This window comes from Bos taurus, chromosome 4 (assembly GCF_002263795.3).
Source record: "Bos taurus isolate L1 Dominette 01449 registration number 42190680 breed Hereford chromosome 4, ARS-UCD2.0, whole genome shotgun sequence".
Classification (NCBI taxonomy): Eukaryota; Metazoa; Chordata; class Mammalia; order Artiodactyla; family Bovidae; genus Bos; species Bos taurus.
Window position 1 is genome coordinate 28,833,410 of NC_037331.1, and position 16,380 is coordinate 28,849,789.

General features: G+C 39.4%; 1 protein-coding gene across 5 annotated transcripts in view; it reads right to left on the minus strand.

Moving 5' to 3' along the window:
* The window catches only part of MACC1 (MET transcriptional regulator MACC1), a 101,669-nt gene that overhangs the window by 48,687 nt on the left and 36,602 nt on the right, over positions 1–16,380 (minus strand). For 2 of the 5 annotated variants that reach the window (XR_009494195.1, XM_010804071.4), the window contains exon 2: positions 7,662–7,860. The exons of 1 other annotated variant lie outside the window; for it this stretch is intronic. The gene's annotated coding sequence lies outside the window, so the exon portion shown is untranslated. Of the gene's footprint in view, positions 1–2,005; positions 2,091–7,661; positions 7,861–16,380 lie in introns of all 5 variants that reach the window. 2 more of the 5 variants (XM_059885818.1, XM_010804075.4) reach the window with 2 other exon arrangements.

Genomic DNA, 16,380 nt, shown 5'->3' on the forward strand with positions numbered 1-16,380 from the left:
CTGATAATGAGTGATGTTGAGCATCTTTTCATGTGTTTGTTAGCCATCTGTATGTCTTTTTTGGAGAAATGTCTATTTAGTTCTTTGGCCCATTTTTTGATTGGGTCGTTTATTTTTCTGGAGTTGAGCTGTAGGAGTTGCTTGTATATTTTTGAGATTAGTTGTTTGTCGGTTGCTTCATTTGCTATTATTTTCTCCCATTCTGAAGGCTGTCTTTTCACCTTGCTAATAGTTTCCTTTGATGTGCAGAAGCTTTTAAGGTTAATTAGGTCCCATTTGTTTATTTTTGCTTTTATTTCCAATATTCTGGGAGGTGGGTCATAGAGGATCCTGCTGTGATGTATGTCGGAGAGTGTTTTACCTATGTTCTCCTCTAGGAGTTTTATAGTTTCTGGTCTTACGTTGAGATCTTTAATCCTTACCATTTCACACCAGTCAGAATGGCTGCTATCCAAAAGTCTACAAGCAATAAATGCTGGAGAGGGTGTGGAGAAAAGGGAACCCTCTTACACTGTTGGTGGGAATGCAAACTAGTACAGCCACTATGGAGAACAGTGTGGAGATTCCTTAAAAAACTGGAAATAGAACTGCCTTATGATCCAGCAACCCCACTGCTGGGCATACACACTGAGGAAACCAGAAGGGAAAGAGACACGTGTACCCCAATGTTCATCGCAGCACTGTTTATAATAGCCAAGACATGGAAGCAACCTAGATGTCCATCAGCAGATGAATGGATAAGAAAGCTGTGGTACATATACACAATGGAGTATTACTCAGCCATTAAAAAGAATACATTTGAATCAGTTCTAATGAGGTGGATGAAACTGGAGCCTATTATACAGAGTGAAGTAAGCCAGAAGGAAAAACATAAATACAGTATACTAACGCATATATATGGAATTTAGAAAGATGGTAACAATAACCCGGTGTACGAGACAGCAAAAGAGACACTGATGTATAGAACAGTCTTATGGACTCGGTGGGAGAGGGAGAGGGTGGGAAGATTTGGGAGAATGGCAATGAAACATGTAAAATATCATGTAGGAAACGAGTTGCCAGTCCAGGTTCGATGCACGATGCTGGATGCTTGGGGCTGGTGCACTGGGACGGCCCAGAGGGATGGTATGGGGAGGGAGGAGGGAGGAGGGTTCGGGATGGGGAACACATGTATACCTGTGGTGGATTCATTTTGATATTTGGCAAAACTAATACAATTATGTAAAGTTTAAAAATAAAATAAAATTGGAAGAATAAAAAAAAATAAAAAAGAAAAAAAAAAAAATAAAAAAAAAATAAAAAAAAAAAAAAATAAATAAAATGCATTCTTTTGTTCGGGATGGAAAGCGTAAAGCAGGTTACACCGTGGTGACTGCTGAACAGGTTTTGGAAGCAAAATCTCTCCCCCAGGGAACCAGTGCTCAGTTAGCAGAGCTTTTGGCTCTGACCCGAGCTCTAGAGTTAAGCAAAGGGCAGCGGATGGGCCTGATAATCTATGTGAGTCTACTTCTGCTGACTCCAAAAATCCTGAGTCTGCCGTTGGATCCTCAAGACAACGTCTTCCTGTCCTGGGCTCACTCCTATGCTACATTTCACAATCACTGCTGGGTCTGCGGAGCGCTCCCCTCTTCGTCAGTGGAAGGCTTCCTGTGGTGGACATCCCCACTTCAAGGAAAAGAGTCTGTGAATACCTTCGACTACAATCACATGGGATGCCTCTTCTTCATCTGATGACATCTACCAACCCTAAAATGGACTGGTGCAACACTTTGTACTTTAACTATGGACATAATGTGACTTTTAATTTCGATTTTAACTTGTTTTAATGACTATGTTGCCTGCATCTGTAATTGTATAACTGGATTTGTTTCTAGCCGCATTAAAGCTTTTAAGTTACAAATGGTTGCTCAAACTCCTGCTACTGCTGTAGCTTCCTCCAACAACTATTTGGGGCCCCTGGATCAGATATCCTCAATATGAGGATTAGGAGAATATGTTGCCTTACCAATTTAGGGACAACGCCCCTTGTCAGCTCGGAAGCAGTTATGGAACGAGAACGACGCCCCTTTTCCCTAGGCAACATAATTCTCCTAAAAGAAAAGGGGGGAATGAGAGAGTCAGTTCCTAGGCAAATTGATAGGGAGTCTAGGGGTCCCCAAGGAGAGAGGGGTCTAGAATTCTCAAGGAGGAAGAAAGGACAAATTTTTTTTCTTTCTCCACATTCCTTAGGATTATATAACAATAATTACAACCTCCAGACATTCTTTGGATTATATAACCTCATTGTTAACACTAGCAAGCGGGTACTCTTTCTGCCCCCTTCTGATGCCTATGTCAGAAGCTTTCTCTATCTCCTTTATACTTTAATAAACCTTTATTACACACACACAAAAAATAAATAAATAAAATGCATTCATTTGAAGTCATTATGTTTATGCTAGTCATTATACAGGGAAGATTGCTATTTTTAGCCACCAAGTAGGTTCAAAGTATTTTCCAACTTGTCCTTGAATATCTCAGATCTCCTTTATATTTCTATGATCTGTACTGCATTTACTTCTTTACCTATGTGATATTAAAAATACTTCCATCTAGGCTATCACTCTTATAGGTGACAGTACATGCTAAAATGTCAGAAGAGCAATTATTGGATTAGTGGACTTCATTCCCAAAAGGCCAAACCTACCTAAATAACTTTGCATTTTCCTGAAAATGCAACTGGTATAAAAAGTCTCAAGGGAACACAAAAGAACTATAAGCAAAAGAAATAACTGTGATGATGCTTACCTGCTGTGATTTCACTGGATGTTTTCATCATGTGTATGTCCTCACTGGATATTAGCCCCAGGGCACCTTCTGATTGTATACTGGCAATCTTTTGATTGGTATTGCATATATCCTTACCATTAGTCATTAAACCATGACTAATGATTTAGTGTTTTTTTTTAAAATTTTATTTTATTTTTAAACTTTACATAATTGTATTAGTTTTGCCAAATATCAAAATGAATCCACCACAGGTGGTTTTGAATGTTACCTCTGGTGGCTCAGATGGTAAAGCGTCTGCCTACAATGCGGGAGACCCGGGTTCGATCCCTGGGTAGGGAAGATCCCCTGGAGAAGGAAATGGAAACCCACTCCAGTACTCTTGCCTGGAAAACTCCATGGACAGAGGAGCCTGGTAGGCTACAGTCCATAGGGTTGCAAAAAGTCGGACACGACTGAGCAACTGCACTGCATTTTCTTTCTGGTAATCATGATCAAAGATTTAAAAGACCTGACAGGGAAAATATCAGCAGTCACTTTTCCTAAGACAAATAGCTTTACGCTCTTCTCCAGGGAGGGCAGCAGGGACCCTGGTGCATTAGGCAGTATTAGTAATAGACAATCATTTCTATGATGCCTCAAATTGTTGTGACTCAAAACATTCTATCAATACCTCATATTGTTAATATAACCATGTCAAGATTTCCATCACGTCCTTTTTATTTTACCACCCTTCCATCACTGGCAGAGCTGAAGTTTTGGTAAATTACAATAATTATTCAGGATAACATCATATTAGCAAGTATAAATCAGAGACAGAGAAACAGTAGAGTGGAAATTGTTTTATGTTCAGCTTCATGATGTAGCCAAGAAACCTTCCTAGGAACCATAGTCTGAAACAGAAAGTGTAAAGGACTCTAAACAAATACACAAAAGGAATACTTCAGACCTGAAAAATAATAAAACGTATCCATAATAAGTGGAAAAGGAAATAGTAACCCATTCCAATATCCTTGCCTGGAAAATATCATGGATAGAGGAGCCTGGTGGGTTATATATAGTCCATGGCATCACAAGAGTCAGACATGACTTAGAGACTAAACAACAACAATTCATAATAAGAGCTATTACTATTATCGTCCTCAGTGCCATGCATGAATTTTCTCATTTATAACTAGCAACAACTCTAGAAAGGTGGTTTTAAAGATAAGGAAATCGAGCTTTGGGAGTTTATTTGCCCCAAATTACGTAGGTACTAAACAGCAAAGCCATTGTTTGAACTTAGGGATAAATGATTCCAGAGAATAAGCTTTTGAACCCTACACTATGCTTCCTATCTGCTGGTCAGAACAAGGAAGTAAGATGAGAGGCTATGCCCAGGCTTGTTGCTGGAGAGTATCATCAAGTCACAATCTTGACCCCAAAAGACTGTCACAAGTTAGCAGGACCCACAAGAAGAATGTATGAACCAGGGTCCCATTCTCAGCAGGGTCTCATGCTTGGTCTAATACTCTGCTGTTGCCATCTTGAAGTACTATGTTTGAACAAGGGGTTCCATATTTTCATTTTGCACTGAGCATTGCAAATTATGGAGTGGTCTTGGCTCAGGCAGTTGGCAATTTTTAGCCTTCAGAATTAATTCAAGTGACTGCAGTTACAAGTGACCATGAAGAAAAGAGAAAAGCATTATTTTAGACAAAGAATGTTCATTTTGCAGATGGTAAAACTTAGCTGAAGAGAGGTTAAATGAGTTGCTCAGGATACCAGGATCATCACTGGTAGGTGTAAGAATCAAACTCTCACCTCCTGATCTGAACTCTGTGAGAAGGAGAGTATGAGAATCAGATCAGATCAGTCGCTCAGTCGTGTCCGACTCTTTGTGACCCCATGAATTGCAGCACGCCAGGCCTCCCTGTCCATCACCAGCTCCTGGAGTTCACTCAGACTCACATCCATCGAGCCAGTGATGCCATCCAGCCATCTCATCCTCTGTCATCCCCTTCTCCTCCTGCCCCCAATCCCTCCCAGCATCAGAGTCTTTTCCAATGAGTCAACTCTTCGCATGAGGTGGCCAAAGTACTGGAGTTTCAGCTTTAGCATCATTCCTTCCAAAGAAATCCCAGGCCTGATCTCCTTCAGAATGGACTGGTTGGATCTCCTTGCAGTCCAAGGGACTCTCAAGAGTCTTCTCCAACACCACAGTTCAAAAGCAGCAATTCTTCGGCACTCAGCCTTCTTCACAGTCCAACTCTCACATCCATACATGACCACAGGAAAAACCATAGCCTTGACTAGACGGACCTTTGTTGGCAAAGTAATGTCTCTGCTTTTCAATATGCTATCTAGGTTGGTCATAACTTTCCTTCCAAGGAGTAAGCGTCTTTTAATTTCATGGCTGCAGTCACCATCTGCAGTGATTTTGGAGCCCAGAAAAATAAAGTCTGACACTGTTTCCACTGCTTCTCCATCTATTTCCCATGAAGTGGTGGGACAGGATGCCATGATCTTCGTTTTCTGAATGTTGAGCTTTAAGCCAACTTTTTCACTCTCCACTTTCACTTTCATCAAGAGGCTTTTGAGTTCCTCTTCACTTTTTGCCATAAGGGTGTTGTCATCTGCATATCTGAGGTGATTCATATTTCTCCCGGCAATCTTGATTCCAGTTTGTGTTTCTTCCAGTCCAGCGTTTCTCATGATGTACTCTGCATAGAAGTTAAATAAACAGGGTGACAACATACAGCCTTGACGTACTCCTTTTCCTATTTGGAACCAGTCTGTTGTTCCATGTCCAGTTCTAACTGTTGCTTCCTGACCTGCATACAAATTTCTCAAGAGGCAGATTAGGTGGTCTGGTATTCCTATCTCTTGAAGAATTTTCCACAGTTTATTGTGATCCACACAGTCAAAGGCTTTGGCATAGTCAATAAAGCAGAAATAGATGTTTTTCTGGAACTCTCTTGCTTTTTCGATGATCCAGCGGATGTTGGCAATTTGATCTCTGGTTCCTCTGCCTTTTCTAAAACCAGCTTGAACATCAGGAAGTTCACAGTTCACATATTGCTGAAGACTGGCTTGGAGAATTTTGAGCATTACTTTACTAGCGTGTGAGATGAGTGCAATTGTGCGGTAGTTTGAGCATTCTTTGGCATTGTCTTTCTTTGGGATTGGAATGAAAACTGACCTTTTCTAGTCCCATGGCCACTGCTGAGTTTTCCAAATTTGCTGGCATATTGAGTGCAGCACTTTCACAGCATCATCTTTCAGGATTTGGAATAGCTCAACTGGAATTCCATCACCTCCACTAGCTTTGTTCGTAGTGATGGTTTCTAAGGCCCACTTGACTTCACATTCCAGGATGTCTGGCTCGAGGTCAGTGATCACACCATCGTGATTATCTGGGTCATGAAGATCTTTTTTGTACAGTTCTTCTGTGTATTCTTGACATCTCTTCTTAATGTCTTCTGCTTCTGTTATGTTCATATCATTTCTGTCCTTTATCGAGCTCATCTTTGCATGAAATGTTCCTTTGGTATCTCTAATTTTCTTGAAGAGATCCCTAGTCTTTCCCATTCTGTTGTTTTCCTCTATTTCTTTGCATTGATGGCTGAAGAAGGCTTTCTTATCTCTTCTTGCTATTCTTTGGAACTCTGCATTCAGAGGTTTATATCTTTCCTTTTCTCCTTTGCTTTTTGCTTCTCTTCTTTCCACAGCTATTTGTAAGGCCTCCCCAGACAACCATTTTGCTCTTTTTGCATTTCTTTTCTATGGGAATGGTCTTGATCCCTGTCTCCTGTACAATGTCACGAACCTCATTCCATAGTTCATCAGGCACTCTATCTATCAGATCTAGGCCCTTAAATCTATTTCTCACTTCCACTGCATAATCATAAGGGATTTGATTTAGGTCATACCTGAATGGTCTAGTGGTTTTCCCTACTTTATTCAATTTAAGTCTGAATTTGGCAATAAGGAGTTCATGGTCTGAGCCACAGTCAGCTCCTGGTCTTGTTTTTGCTGACTGTCTAGCCATTTCCATGAGTTCTATAAGAACAACACATGAGATCTTTTAAACTTCTGATGCTATATGATGTCAAAAGTAACAATGGCTTAGATTTTAAGACTTTGAACCAAAAGTAATAAAAAGTTTAATTCAATGAGAATAAAATAAAGTGGTCTCCAGCCTCACGCACTGTACCTCCTACCAAACAAGGACTTTTTAGGTAGGACATTTGGCTAAAGCAAGAGAAGATCACTTCCTTGGCAAAGTTAGTTCTACTCATCCTGATTTTATCTCTTTCTTGCAACATCCTGTCTTTCACTTCAGAGAGCAGAACTATGTAATCAACACTTTAAAAATTGTAAGAAACCTTTCAAAAGTTCAGAGGCTAATCCATGGAGAGAGAAGTGTTTCAGAGTATTATATACTTCTTATAAATATTCATTATAAATCATCAGTATTTAATATTGACCTACGCACATAATTGATAATCAGTAAACATTTGTTTTATTAATTTGAAGTCCTTTCAGTATGTTCATTTTAAGAGTATTGTGTGTTTGTGTGTGTGCGTGTGTGTATGCATACACACACTTTGGTTTAAAAAAGAATTTGAAAATGCTTACAAACACTCAAATAGCACAATGCAGTTACCAACAAGTAAGTATGTGTTGATCTTCAGTAAAAAATAAAACATATAAGCAAATAAATTAGAGTGATACTTGCAGAGAGTTGGTAGGAAAATAATAAATAATTTTACCAACATCATGCTGTAAGTTCCAGTATATTATTAGAAATAGACCAAAAATTTGTCTCTTCACTTTCTTATAGAGACCACAATATGGAAAACATTCCTAGTTACAGCTACACAGTGAGCATTTGATACAAACAAATCACTTACCGGAAGCATCAACACCACTGGGAGTGTTGGGGAGCTTGTAACTGCTAGGAAGGCCCACCCTTTAGTGTATGTTGAACAGTGTGAGTCTCCATCATGGAATTCTCTCTTAACATGTGCTGATGGCATCTCTCCCAGGGCAATTCTGTCAAACTGGATAGAGAGCAGGGGTTCCAGCTAAGCAGCTATTTATTTCCCCGTCCTAATAGAAGAATGTTAGGTTACAAAAGGGCAGCACAGATCATCAGGTCCAGTAAAGCCCACTCTACTTAGTTTCTCTCAACTGAGTTTCTGTTTACACATTTCAACCCACACAGATTTATATGCTCCAGTTCTTGATGAGGATCCAGAGAAGCATTATCTCTTGATCCAAACAATCGGCTAAGCTAAAGATGGGATTCACTCCCACTTGTGCAATTAAGAGGAGTGGCTAAATCGCAGACCTGAACAAATCACTCTCCCTCTGCATATTACAGTTAGGACATGGGCTGAAATCTTCCTGAGATCATAGCTGTGTTAATGCTCCCACATAGAAACACGGATACTAACCTTCTGAGTCATAGAACAAAGTTAGTACTTTTACTGTGGAAAACAGTTAATGAAGGTGTTATCAAATGTCTGTTGCTGCCATATAATATTCCTAGTAATATGTCTCTCAAGTTTAACTTTAAGAAATATATCTTCCTTATGCACACACACAATTTTTCTTGATTTCAAAAAAATTGAAGACTGCTTACAAATACTCAAACAATAAAATGCACTTAAACAAGTAAGTATATATCATTCTTCAGTTAAAAAAAAATGAAAACAAAACAAGTGAATAAATTAAGGTGACACTTTCAGAGAGCTGGTAGGTAACTGAACAAGTTTAACTGTAGCATGAGCTCCTGGATATGACTTTGACTGTCTAAATAGTGACCTTAAGCAATACTTTTTTGCATTGTTCAGTGCAAGAGAAGTCTCTCAGCTTGTATTTTTCAAAAGGTACAGAGGTCAAGTACTGATTCTGAAAGGGTGGACCTAGAGTAGAATTTATTGTGATTAAGGGATCTGAACCTGTAGGTCTTTGACTTGCACAGCCCTTTTCAGGACCCTGAGACTAATGCTGTATTAGTTTTCTTTTAAGTTTTACACCCTGTAAAACTCTACCACTTTATAGAGTACTTGACATTATGAGATCTCAGGAGTTTTCCCCTATCAGCAGTGTTTGTTTCTGTTTTTATGTGTAAATGCATTTCTTCAAAATACAAAGAATTGAGGCTTTGAAGTTAGAATTCTCTTGTTTTGGACCCCTGGGTATAAACTAAGGAAAGTTACTAAACATCCTGTGACTCTGTTTATCATCTGTAAAAAATGAAGAGTAATAAGAAGTGTTGTTGTTTTTGTTATTAATGAGCCCACATTGCTGGTGCTGCTTTAATAGTCAAAGTACTGTATAAAAGTGGCAGGACCAGCTGATTCTCTTTCTTTCCCTCTGATCCCTCCTTCCTATTATTCCTGTGCACCAACTAGGCCTATTCCAGAAGCTTCTCCTATTATTCAGATGGTTTGAGACCCTGACCTCAGCCCCTAAGGGAAAATAAATAATTGCTGGTCAGTTGTCTTTTGGGACCCTATCTCCTATCCATCATTCTTTGTAGAACATTTTAACAGGTATTTGCATTACTCCTATCAAAAACAGTGGCAGGCTCATGACAACAGAGGAACTGGGGTGTAAGAGAAAGAATGCAGACCTTGAAATTAGACAGATACAACTTCAAAACAAAGCTTACAAATGTACACACAATGGAGTATTACTTAGCCATTAAGAAGAATACATTTGAATCAGTTCTAATGAGGTGGATGAAACTGGAGCCTATTATGTAGAGTGAAGTAAGCCAGAAAGAAAAACACCAATACAGTATACTAACGCATATATATGGAATTTAGAAAGATGGTAACAATAACCCTTGTATACGAGACAGCAAAAGAGACACTGATGTATAGAACAGTCTTTTGGACTCGGTGGGAGAGGGAGAGGGTGGGATGATTTGGGAGAATGGCATTGAAACATGTATAATATCATATATGAAATGAGTCGCCAGTCCAGGTTCAATGCATGATACTGGATGCTTGGGGCTGGTGCACTGGGATGACCCAGAGGGGTGGTACAGGGAGGGAGGAGGGAAGAGGGTTCAGGATGGGGAACACGTGTATACCTGTGGCGGATTCATTTTGATATATGGCAAAACCAATACAATATTGTAAAGTTAAAAAATAAAATTAAATTAAAAAAACAAAGCTTACAAATGAATTCACTGAGCATAACTTTCTTGACAACAAAGTATAAAAATATTTTTAAAGTTGTTTTAGTGGTATGTGAATTATATATCAATAAGGCTGCAGATTTTTTGGTAGAAAAGTTATTGTAAAGATTAAACTGAATACCATAAATCCTGAATTAATACCAATCACTGCTGAAAATGATAGCTCTTATTTGTTTTATTTTTCTCATATCTGTGAAAAAATCACATCAATTCTGTTGGTCTTAGCATAAGTAATGAGTAGCTACTGACAAAGATACTTAAGAAATATTGGAAAAGAGGAACCAGAAAAAGTACTTTGGAAGTTTAATTGCTCTTTTAACATGATTGATTATTCAACTATGATCTTTTTACCTCTCTAAGGAGGGTAACTGAAAAATTACTGTATTTTTTTCTAACTAGTTTTTCTCAGTCCTTTTGCAACAAAATCTAATGCTTTTTAGCCAATACTTGCCCCATTGTTACTGAATTGAATTAATTATAAGATTCCCCAAATTCTTTGCCAGGAAAGAAAACACCCTCTGACAAATATTTTGTGTATACTCAGTCTTCCTAGGTTTGAACTTAAAATGCTGGTGTAAATCATTTACATATCTAAAGTCTACCTTCTTGACAGAAAGACAGTACAAATGTTCAGCTGCTATTACATGATAACAGCATGAACACTGATGTAAAAAAGGCTTATAGTGGATCACTAATAAGAGATGGTGAGTCCTAAACAAAGGCATAAATAACAGGAAAACACAGGTGCCCAAATAAATATATGGGTTACGAGTAGGGAGACAAACTATTTATGAGGGTTTGCCCAGGACTGTCCTGTTTTGAAACTAAAACCCCTCAGTCCAGGGAAACCAGGATGGTTGTCACTGTAATTACAATATGCTGTTTAGTTGCTGCTGCTGCTAAGTCACTTCAGTCGTGTCCGACTCTGTGTGACCCCATAGACAGCAGCCCACCAGGCTCTCCTGCCCCTGGGATTCTCCAGGCAAGAACACTGGAGTGGGTTGCCATTTCCTTCTCCAATGCATGAAAGTGAAAAAGTGAAAGTGAAGTCGCTCAGTCGTGTCCAACTCTTAGCAACCCCATGGACTGCAGCCCACCAGGCTCCTCCATCCATGGGATTTTCCAGGCAAGAGTACTGGAGTGGGGTGCCGCGTGTCTAACTGTTGTGACCCCATGGACCGTAGCCTGCCAGTCTCCTCTGTTCATGGGATTCTCCAGGCAAGAATATTAGAGTGAGTTGCCATTTCCTTCTCCAGTAATTACACTATATTAGAGTAATTACACTATATTAGACAAACACATGGTCCCACGTAGAGGATGTGAAATAGTCAATATACATTCCTTCTATCTGTAAATATTTTTAAATATTTAAAATCATCATGAACAAAAAAGTAAACATACCCATAACTGAGCCATCAGGAATGGCAAATTTTAATGTTTAAATTAGACTTTGTTGGTTCTATTTTCATGTGTTAAATTCTAATAGAAATAGCAAATTAAATACAAAGGAAACCATCCAGAATGGGATGAATAGACTTATCCATCACTGTCCTTTTTACTTCATTAAATCAGACTGAAAAATTGAACTCTCTCACTTCCCCCAAAAGAAATTCGAACATTTCCAGAAGGAACTCTTCCTTTCCCTTCCTCCGCCTCTCCCCTTTCTTTCAAAGCAGGTGGAATTCTCAAGGTAGAGGGCTGTGTTCCCCTCTCCTGAGACCCTCACTGCTCTGTGACAGTTGGTGGATTCCATGTGTTCAGCTGAGGAAACCGGAAGGAGACTCAGATTTGTGCCCACAGCGCCACCTGGTGCCAGGTCGGAGTCTTCCTGGACTGCTGCTTGGGAGCTTTGTGATGGTCTTGCTTCCAGCCCCCTGACTGACTGCCCTAACTAGTTTAATGTAAAATCGAGATTTGCAGCCATTCTTCTGCATCATCAACCATGAAACTTAAAAACAAATAAACAAAAAAACACTGATGTCCAGAACCTGTTACAAGAGCCTGGAGTAGAACCCAGGTATCATTATTTTTTATAAAAATGTCCCAGAAGATTCTGATGCACAACAAACATTGAGAGCCACTGAATCATAATTAAAGGTGATGAGAATATATTCCTGAATATTAGAATATTCTCATATATATGAGACTACATATGTTGAATATATTTGTTTCATTTTGTTTTGGACAAGCATAAAATATACATCATAAAATATAGGCAGCTCAAGATGCCCATTTCTACAAGTCAAACCTGGGGCAAAACACTTATTGGGACATTATAAGAGACATGGGATTTCAAGGTGATAAAGGAAACATGTAGGAATCTCTCTTCCCTGTAAGTGGCATGGCCCTTCCTGATATAGCCCAGGGATCATTTCTAAGACCAGTGCTACTTTAGGCTTTAAGGACAAATACTCTCTCCCTTATCATGCTTTGTTGGGGTTTATGTATTCCTCTTTTCTTTCTCTTAGTACTATAAGATCTATATGGAGACACTTTTGGATACTAAAATAATATAAAAGCCTGTTTTTAGCATAAATCTTGGTTATGTTTAGGCCAAAAGAGTTTTCTTATGTTCAGGGTAGCATTTTCTAGCTTACCACATACATACAAACATACATATAGATATGTCCCCAAAGAGCATCTCCCTAGTTAACATTTCCCAGTAAAAGCCTTTCCAGCTTTTAATACACAGATTTTACATAACATGTGAACCTCTCATTAGGACCTATTGGCAGTCTCTCTAGGAAAAAAAATATGTTTATTTCCCCTAAATTCAAAGGAATATTTTTAGCTAAAAACCTAAGGTTTCATAGATCAAAGCCATGTCATGGCAAAGGGGCTTGCATGACTTAATGAAGCTGTAAGACATGCCCTGCAGAGCTATCCAAGATGGATGGGACATAGTGAAGAGCTCTGACAAAACATGGTCCCCTTCATGGACCACAGACTTGTTGTGGCAAAGGGGTTTGCATAACTCAATAAAGCTATGAGCCATGCCATGCAGGGCAAACCAAAATGGACAGGTCATCATGAAGAGTTCTCAAAAACGTGGTCTACTGGAGGAGAGAATGGTAAACCACTCCAGTATTTGTGCCACAAGAACCCCATAAAAAATATGAAAAGGCAAAAAGATATGACACCAGAAGATGAGCCCCCACTGGTTAGAAGATGCCTAATATGCTACAAGGGAAGAGTGGAGAAATAGCTCCAGAAAGAATGAAGAAGCTGGGCCAAAGTGAAAATGACGGCCAGTAGTGGATGTGTCTGGTAGTGAAAGTAAAGTTTTACCCTGGAAAGAACAATATTGAATAAGAAACTGGAATGTTAGGTCTATGAATCAAAGTAAATTGGATGTGGTCAAGGAGATAGCAAGAGTGAACATTGACATCTTAGGAATCAGTAAACTAAAATGGACAGAAAAGAGTGAATATAATTAGATGACCATTATATCTACAGCTGTGGGCAATAATTCCTTAGAAGAAATGGAGTAGGCCTCAAAGTCAATAAAAGAGTCTAAAATGCAGTACTTGGGTGCAATCTCAAAAATGACAGAATGATTTTGGTTTTCTTTCAAGGCAAACCGCTCAGCATCACAGTAATCCAAGTCTATGGCCCAACCACTAATGCTGAAGAAGCTGAAGTTGACCAGTTCTATGATAAGACCTTTGAGAACTAAAACCGAAAAAAAGTGTACTTTTCATCACAGGGAAATGGAATAGAAAAGTAAGAAGTCAAGAGATACCTGGAGTAATAGGCAAGTTTGCCTTTGGAGTACAAAATGACGCAGAGCAAAGGCTAACAAAGTTTGTCAAGAGAATGCATTGGTCACAGCAAACACCCATTTCCAACAACACAAGAGACAACTCTACACAGGGATATCACCAAGTAGTCAATACCAAAATAAGACTGATTGTATTCTTTGCAGCCAAAGATGGAGAAACTCTATACAGTCAGCAAAAACAAGACCTGGAGCCGATTGTGGCTCAGATCATCAGTTCCTTATTCCAAATTCATGCTCAAATTGAAGAAACTAGGGAAAACCACTAGGCCATTAAGGTATGACCTAAGTCAAATTTTTGCTTACAGGAGGCAGTGACCAAAACCATCCCCAAGAAAAAGAAATGCAAGAAGGCAACATCATTGTCTGAGGAGTCTTTACAAATAGCTGAGGAAAGAAGAGAAGTGAAAGGCAAGAGAGAAAGGGAAAGATATACCCAACTGAATACAGAGTTCCAGAGAACAGGAAGGCGAGATAGATAAGAAGCCCTTCTTAAATGAACAATGCAAAGAAATAGAGAAAACAATTGCATGGGAAAGACTAGAGATCTCTTCAAGAAAACTGGAGAGATCAAGGGAATATTTACTATAAGGATGGGCTTGATAAAGGACAGAAATGGTCAGGATCTAACAGAAGCAGAAAAGATTAAGAAAAGGTGGCCAGAATACATAGATCAGATCAGATCAGATCAGTTGTTCAGTCGTGTCCGACTCTGCGACCCCATGACTCGCAGCACGCCAGGCCTCCCTGTCCATCACCAACTCCCAGAGTTCACTGAGACTCATGTCCATCGAGTCAGTGATGCCATCCAGCCATCTCATCCTCTGTTGTCCCCGTCTCCTCCTGACCCCAATCCCTCCCAGCATCAGAGTCTTTTCCAATGAGTCAACTCTTCGCATGAGGTGGCCAAAGTACTGGAGTTTCAGCTTTAGCATCATTCCTTCCAAAGAAATCCCAGGCCTGATCTCCTTCAGAATGGACTGGTTGGATCTCCTTGCAGTCCAAGGGACTCTCAAGAGTCTTCTCCAACACCACAGTTCAAAAGCAGCAATTCTTCGGTGCTCAGCCTTCTTCACAGTCCAACTCTCACATCCATACATGACCACAGGAAAAACCATAGCCTTGACTAGACGGACCTTTGTTGGCAAAGTAATGTCTCTGCTTTTCAATATGCTATCTAGGTTGGTCATAACTTTCCTTCCAAGGAGTAAGCGTCTTTTAATTTCATGGCTGCAGTCACCATCTGCAGTGATTTTGGAGCCCCAAAAAACAAAGTCTGACACTGTTTCCACTGTTTCCCCATCTATTTCCCAGGAAGTGGTGGGACCGGATGCCATGATCTTCGTTTTCTGAATGTTGAGCTTTAAGCCAACTTTTTCACTCTCCACTTTCACTTTCATCAAGAGGCTTTTGAGTTCCTCTTCACTTTTTGCCATAAGGGTGGTGTCATCTGCATATCTGAGGTGATTGATATTTCTCCCGGCAATCAGGATTCCAGCTTGTGTTTCTTCCAGTCCAGCGTTTCTCATGATGTACTCTGCATATAAGTTAAATAAACAGGGTGACAATATACAGCCTTGACGAACTCCTTTTCCTATTTGGAACCAGTCTGTTGTTCCATGTCTAGTTCTAACTGTTGCTTCCTGACGTGTATACATATTTCTCAAGAGGCAGATCAGGTGGTCTGGTATTCCCATCTCTTTAAGAATTTTCCACTATACAAAATAGTTCTTAATTACCCGGATAACTATGATGGTGTGACCACTCACCTAGATCCATACATCCCAGAGTGCAAATTCAAGTGGACCTTAGGAAGCATTATTACAAACAAATCTAGTGGAGGTGATGGAATTCCAGGTGAGCTATTTAAAATGCTAAAAAGATGATGCTGTTAAAGTGCTGCACTGAATATGCCAGCAAATTTGGAAAATTAAGAAGTGGCCACAGGACTGGAAAAGGTCGATTTTCATTCCAGTTTCAAAGAAGGGCAATGACAAAGAATGCTCAAACTACCATACAATTGTGCTTATTTTACATGCTATTAAATATATGCTCAAAATTCTTCAAGCTAGGCTTTGGCAGCACATGAACTAGAACTTCCAGATGTACAAGTTGGATTTAGAAAAGCAAGAGGAACCAGAGATCTAATTGCCAACATTCGTCAGATCATAGAAAAACCAAGAGAATTCCAGAAAAGCATCTACTTCTGCTTCATTGCCTAAGCAAAAGCCTTTGACTGTGTGAATTACATCAAACTGTGGAAAATTCTTAAAGGATAGGAGTACCAGACCACCTTCCCTGTATCCTGAGAAACCTATATATGGGTCAAGAAGCAATAGTTAGAACCAGACATGGAACAACAGACAGGTTCAAAATGGGAAAAGGAGTACAAAAAGGCTATTGCCATCCTGTTTATTTAACTTCTATGCAGAGTACATCATGTGAAATGTGGGCTGGATGAATCACAACTGGAATCAAGATTGCCGGGAGAAATATCATTAACCTCAGATATGCAGATGATACCACTCTAATGGCAGATAGTGAAGAGGAATTATGGAGTCTCTTGATGAAGATGAAAGAGGAGAGTAAAAAATTTGGCTTAAAACTCAACATCAAAGAAACTAAAATCATGGAATCT